We start from the raw sequence: 7,135 nt of genomic DNA, 5'->3' as shown, positions 1-7,135 counted from the left end.
AGGTCTCGCCAAGTTGCCCAGGCTGGTCTCGAACCCATGGGCTCAGGCAATCTTCTCACCTCGGCCTCCCAAAGTGTTGGGATTACAGGCTGAGCCACCGAGCCCGGCTGGCTATTTCATTCTTAGAAATTTTCATCCTCATCCTCTGTTCTACTGATGGATAATATGACACTACATAATTGTGAGGTGCTTAGAACACTTTAAAACTCTGTTTTGGTGCCTGAGCCTGCAGGTTCGTGACCCGCCTGGGCAGGCAAGACCTCATCTCTACAATAAATCAAAAAATTAGCCGGGCGCGGTGGTGTGCGCCTGTAATTCTGGCTACTCGGAAGGCTGAGGCGGAAGGATCGCCAGAGCCCAGCAGGTCGAGGTTGTGGTGGCCGGGAGCGGCCACTGCACTCCAGTCTGGGCGACCGAGGGAGACTCCAACTCAAAAAAAAACAACAACAAAAAAACTCTGTTTTGGAGTGGAGTAAGCCTGTCATTCCAACATTTTGGGAGAGTGAGGTGGGAGGATCGCTTGAGGCCAGGAGTTCGAGACTAGCCTGGGCAAAATAGGAAGACCTCATCTCTACAAAGAAAGTTAGCCAGGCGTGGTGGCATGCGCCTCTCATCCCAGCTACTCGGGAGGCAAAGGAGGAAGGAATGACTGAGCCCAGGAGGCCGCAGTGGGGCGTGATCATGCTACCACACTACGACCTGCAGAGCGAGAGCCCCAACTCAAAAGAAAAATGTTTGAGTTTGCCTGCTGGTTATCAACTCATCAACAGTCTGCAGTGTTGCATCTGATGGTCTATATGAGGAACATGACAGCCAGCACATGGCGGCCATCTCCCTTATTTCTTGCTCAAAGAGCTTCAAGCTGTGCAGCCATACGGCAAAAATATGACCCAGATGGTGAGCTCTTCTCTCAGTCCCAGCTATTAAATACGGTGATTTCCCTTTCCTTTTGTTGTGATTGATTTAGGGGTAGGCATGTGATCACTATACAAATTTGACCAATTGGTCTGAGGGTGATCTAACTTTGGAACAACTTATCTTCCTGATAAAACAAGATAGGTGCATGAAGAAGAGCATTTGTACTCTTTTCTTCCTCTTTGGATGTCATGCACAGACGTGATGTTTGCAGGTACAGCAGACATTTTGTGACCATGAAGAATTTTTAAAAAATAAGTCCATGGCCAGGCGCGGTGGCTCACACCTATAATCCCAGCACTTTGGGAGGCCAAGGCAAGAGGATTGCCTGAGCCCACAGGCTCAAGACCAGCCTGGACAACTTGGCGAGATCTCAACTCTACAATAAATAAAAAAAAAATTAGGCAGGCAGGCTGAGTAGCCGGAATTACACTCATGTGCCACTGCACCCTGCTCATGAGTACAGTTTTGTTTTCCTCCATGGTGTATGGCTTCCAGAGAGTCCTTTCAATCTGATGACTCATGTCCTGCAAATCTGGGACATTTTTCTGGATTGATCATTTTCTTCTGTTTCCAGGCAGCAGGTTGAGGCTGTGGTGGCTGTGAGTGTGCTACTGCACTCCAGCCTGGGCGACAGAGTGAGACTCCAACTCAAAAAAATAAATAAATGAGTCCGCAAGGCCCAGGAGAATAAGAGAGGAGGCAATAGCAAGAAATGCTGAAAACTAGAAAACAGAGGGATGAGGGGGTGGTAACTGATGACTCATCCAAGAAAGGTGAATTCTAAGATGGCAGTTAGGAAAGCTGCAAACCCACCTGATCGGTATTCCAGAATCCTCAGACATCTTAGGAACTGAGAACACCAGGGGCCTCTGCCGGGGCTGCGAGAGGATGACAGAATAAGAGACAGCAGCTAGCACCCTAGCATCCTTCAGGGCTCCACACAGCTAGGCCAGTGCTCCTCTCCCCTGCCAGCAAAATACTGAGTGCCTGTTTGCTGAAAGAGGCCAAGGAGAGTGTCTCTGGACTTGAGAAGAGTTGAAATCACAGGTACTGACGTCTTACGAAGCTGTGTGTTCACTGAAGGCTGAATGCTGAGGCCCTCACCCTCATGTCACTAGGCTCCCAAAGTATTGGTCAACCACACGTTGATCCTCCAGGCAGGTAACTGGAACATTTTTCTTTTTTTTTGAGTTGGAGTCTCACTCCATCACCCAGGCTGGAGAGCAGTGGCACGCTCATGGTCACCTCAGTCTCGACCTGCTGGGCTCAGGAGATCCTTCCACCTCAGCCCTCAAGTAGCTGGAACTCCAGGCACACACCACCACACCCAGCTAATTTTTTGATGTACTGTAGAGACGAGGTCTCGCCAAGTTGCCCAGGCTGGTCTTGAACCTCTGGGCTCAGGCAATCCTCTCGCCTCGGCCTCCCAAAATGCTGCGTCTGGCCGGAACATTTTTCAAGTATTTTAGCCAGCTCTAGAGGAGAGACCTCAAGGTACAGATGTGGGGATGAAAGATGATTACTCTAGACATCGACAGAGAGGCTCCCAAGGTGAAGAAACCTGACCCACACTCAGAATTACACATCAGTTTCAGGCTCTCACTCTTAATCAGGAGCAGACTGCCAAGGACTTCCAACCATCTAGAAAAACCCCAAGCACAGCCATCGGAAGCCAAACAAACAGAAGGAGGAAAAGCAAAGCAACTTGAAGGAAACAGAAACTGTAGAAGAAATCTTCAAAAACACTCTAGTATTCTCAGGGAGAATTTTGTTTTCATAAAACAAGAACGAAATGCTATTTTGAAAATATAATCTGACTTTAAGAATATGCACTTGAAATTTAAAAATATGTTAACACAAAAACTCAGAATAAGGGTTGGAAGACAAAATCATAGAAGTCTCCCAGAAGTATATAAAAAAGACAAAGCTATGGGAAATACCAATTAAACATTTCAAAATTAGAGGACTAGACTAGGCAGTCCAACATCCAGATAATAGGAGTTCCAGAAGAAAAAAAAAACAGAGCAAATAAACAGAAGAAAATCATCATCCAGAAAAATGTCCCAGAACTGCAGGACATGAGTTACCATATTGTAAGGACTCTGGAAGTCATACACCATGGATGAAAACAAAACCACTCATGAGCAGGGTGCAGTGTCACATGAGTGTAATCCCAGCTACTTGGGAGGCTGAAGCGAGAGGACTGCTTGGGCCCAGAAGTCTGACACCAGCCTGGGCAACACAGCAAGACCCCTGCCTCAGAAATAAATTTTGCTTAAAGAATTGCTGGGTGCAGTGGCTCATGCCTGTAATCCCAGCACCTGGAGAGATGGAGGTGTGAGAAACAAACTCACACGTTCAAAATCCAAAGGATGGACACAGAGACATGGAGTATAGCAGAAGCGAGACTTTAATGATGGTCTTGCAAGATGGGGTGTCTGGTGACCAGGCACCCCCAGAGCAGTTACAGCAAGCAATTCATTCCTAGAGTGCAGGTCCCTCCCTCGACTTCTCAGTAGCCTAGAACTGTGCTCTCTCCTGGATGTCGCCTAAGGGGTTCTGGTCCAAATACAGTTAAAATAAGTACCTGTTGCTTTTTGATTTTAGGGATTCGGCTTCCTTATGATTATTGTTATTTTTTTGAGTCGGAGTCTCACTCTGTCACCCAGGCTGGAGGATACAGTGGCACGCTCCCGGCCACCGCAGCCTTGACCTGCTGGGCTCAGGTGATCCCTCCAACTGGCTGGAACGACAGGCACACACCACCATGCCCAGCTAATTTTTTGACTTATTGTAGAGATGAGGCCTTGCCATGTTGTCCAGGCTGGTCTCGAACCTCTGGGCTCAGACAGTCTTCTCCCTCGGCCTCCCACAGTACTGGGATTATAGGCCTGAGCCCCTGCGCTCGACCAGCTTCCTTATTGCTAAGTTTTATTTTCCCTAAGACAACATGATACTATCATACCTCCCTTCCTAACGAGCTTTTGGTCATGTCTGCTTCCCAATACATGCTCTTGGTCACATTAGCAGACTTCTTTCCATTTTATGAAAATAAATCATCTCTTATCTCTCCCACAGGTGAGAGGACTGCCTGAGCCCAGGAAGGTTCGAGAACAGCCTGGGCAATTTGGCAAGACCTCATCTCTACAATAAATTAAAAAAATTAGTTGGGTGTGGTGGCACGCACCTGTAGTTCCAGCTACTTGGAAGGCTGAGGTGGCAGGATCCCCTGGGCCCAGAAGGTTGAGGCTGCGGTGGCCATGAGCATGCCACTGCACTCCAGCCTAGGCAACAGAGTGAGACCTCAACTCAGAAAAAAAAGGAATCGCCCATGAGACATTGTTGTGGAATTTCCAAACACTAAGGGACAAAGAGATGATTCTACCAGCCCCATGATAGGAAAAAAAGCATCACATATAAAGTATTAGAGCCAGGCACAGTAGCTCACACCTGTAAACCCAGCACTTTGGGAGGTGGACACAAGAGGATTGCCTGAGTCCAGAGTTCAAGACCAGCCTGGGCAACTTGGGGAGATCTTGTCTCTACAATAAATCAAAAAATTAGCAAGGCACGGTGGCACATACCTGTAGTTCCAGTTCCTTGGAAGGCTGCGGCAGAAGGATCTCCAGAACCCAACAGGCCAAGGCTGCAGTGGCCGTGAGCACGCCACTGCACTCCAGCCTGGGTGACCAAGTGAGACTCCTACTCTAAATAAATAAATAAATAAAACTAAATATTAGAAATATAGCCAGGCATGGTAGAGTGCCTGTAGTCCCAGCTACTCGGGAGGCGGAGGCAGAAGGATCAGCTGAGCCCAGCAGGTCGAGACTGTGGTGAGCATGAGTGTGCCGCTGCGCTCCAGCCTGGGTGACAGAGTGAAACTCCCAACATACTTTTTCTCTCTCTCTCTTTATATGTGTGTGTGTGTAGGTGTGTGTGTACGGGTATATATATGAAATTTTTTAAATGGCTTCAGATTTCTCAAGAGCACTGTCGGTGAAAAATAAATCACTCAGGATTTGACCAGGAAAACAAGCCATGCTTGGGACAGAAACAGGAAGTGTCTACAGAGGGAATCAGAGGCTCATACAACTACGGGTTAAGGATGTTTAAGGATATAAGGTCAGGAAAGCAGTCAGTAGAAGTAGGTGGCTCACACAACTTCATCTGCAAGCCATGGGAAGTCTCAGCAATCTAAGGGAGACCACTGCTCTCAAAAGCTTGCCTCAAGCCCATGTGTGTGCCTACAGCTGCCTCTGTAGAATAATGGTTTCTTCTCTTCTACTTCCCTTCTCACGCAAGTGCCTCTCACTGGAAGCCCCAAACTAGATGCAGAGGAAACTCTAGAGGGGATAACGGAGCTACAACGCTGGACCACAGACAATCCAGCACAATGACAGTGGAATGGTGCCTTCAAAATTTTGAAGGCATACAACTTTCAACTAGAATTATATTCTCGGCTAAGTTACCGATCTAGTATAAACATAAAATTACTTCATTCTCAAGACATTTCAAGAGAACTAGCTCTACCAAAATAAAAGCAAAGCAAGAAAGAGTAATAATTAAAAGAAAGAAGAGAGATATAGGACACAGAAAAGAGGTAATCCAACACAAGAGCGAAATTAAGGGATCCTCAGGAGTAAGATAAAAAGAGCTCTAGCTGGGCGCGGTGGCTCATGCCTGTAGGGGAGAGGCGAGAGGATTGCCTAAGCCCAGAGGCTGAAGACCAGCCTGGGCAACTCAGCAAGACCTCGTCTCTACAATACATAAAAAATTAACCAAGTCTGGTGGCAAGGGCCTGTAGTCCCAGCTACTCAGGAGGCTGAGGCAGAAGGATCACCTGAGCCCTGCAGGTTGAGGCTGTGGTGGTCATGAGTGTGCCACTGCACTCCAACCTGGGTGACAGAGTGAGACTCCAACTCCAAAAAAAAAAAAAAAGAGCTCTAGCATGCAAAGGACAATCCATCCAGAGTGGAGCCATGAGACACAGACATAGGCACATCAAAAGAGCCATCTCTGAGACACCCTTTGCCATTTGTACTATCTTTCTATTTTATTTTATTTATCTGTTTGTTTGTTTAGAGTTGGAGTCTTACTCCAGCGCCCAGGCTGGAGTGCAATGGCATGCTCACAGCCACCCCGGTGTCAACCTGCTGGGCTCTGATGATCCTTCCGCCTCAGCCTTCCAAGTAGCTGGAACCACAGGCGTGTGCTACCACGCCAGGCTAATTTTTTGATTTATTATAGAGACGAGGTCTCGCCAAGTTGCTCAGGCTGGTCTCGAACCCGCAGGCTCAGGCACAGACTATCTTTTTAATTTGCGGTCAGGAGGACCTGGTGGATCTGATCTAGATTTTGCCTGTGCTTGGTCGGCCTTAACTATGTACCAATGAAGTTTCTACACTTCTCACTGTGGTTGGCAGAATTTTAAAATGTTACTCCCGTGATTATGTTACCTTGCATGGTCAAAGAGATTTTGCAGATGTAAGAATGGTGACTAATCGGTTGACTTTAAGATCCAAAGATTATTCCAGTAGGCCTGACACGAGCCCTTTGAAAGCCGAGCACTTTCTCTGGCTGACAGAAGAGAAAGGGAGGTCCTGAGCACAAGAGGGACTCAACACAAGGGAGGGTCTTCACTGCTGAGGAGAGGGGCAGCCTGAGAGCAGCCTCTAGGAGCTGAGAGCAATCCCCGCTGACAGCCAGAAGAAAAATGCAGCATTCTGTCCTGCATCTGCAAGGAAATGGATTCTGCTGACAACCCGAAGTAACGTCCGCCTGCTGGGCTCCAGCAGTCCTTCCGCATTGGCCTTCCAAGTAGCTGGAACTACAGACGCACACCACCACATCTGGCTAGTTTTTGTGATTTATTGTAGAGACAAGATCTCACCAAGTTGCCCAGGCTGGTCTTGAACCCATGGGCTCAGGCAATCCTTTTGCCTCAGCCTCCCAAAGGGCTGGGATTACTGGCTGATCCCCCGGACCCGGCCTTATGCCTGGATATTTTTAGAGTCTTCTGTGTATTTGTTAACTTGAATACATGGGATGCTGTATTGAATTTTGTTTTTTTTTTTTGAGTAAGAGTCTCACTCTGCCGCCCAGTCTGGAGTGCGGGGCACACTCAAGCCACCACAACCTCGACCTGCTGGGCTCTGGGCATATTTCCGGCTCAGCCTTCCAACTTCCAAGTAGCTGGAACTCCAGGCCCTTGCCACCA

Source organism: Carlito syrichta, unplaced genomic scaffold (genome assembly GCF_000164805.1).
Source record: "Carlito syrichta isolate Samal-C Ts95f unplaced genomic scaffold, Tarsius_syrichta-2.0.1 Scaffold304658, whole genome shotgun sequence".
Taxonomy (NCBI): domain Eukaryota; kingdom Metazoa; phylum Chordata; class Mammalia; order Primates; family Tarsiidae; genus Carlito; species Carlito syrichta.
This window is presented reverse-complemented; position numbering follows the sequence as displayed.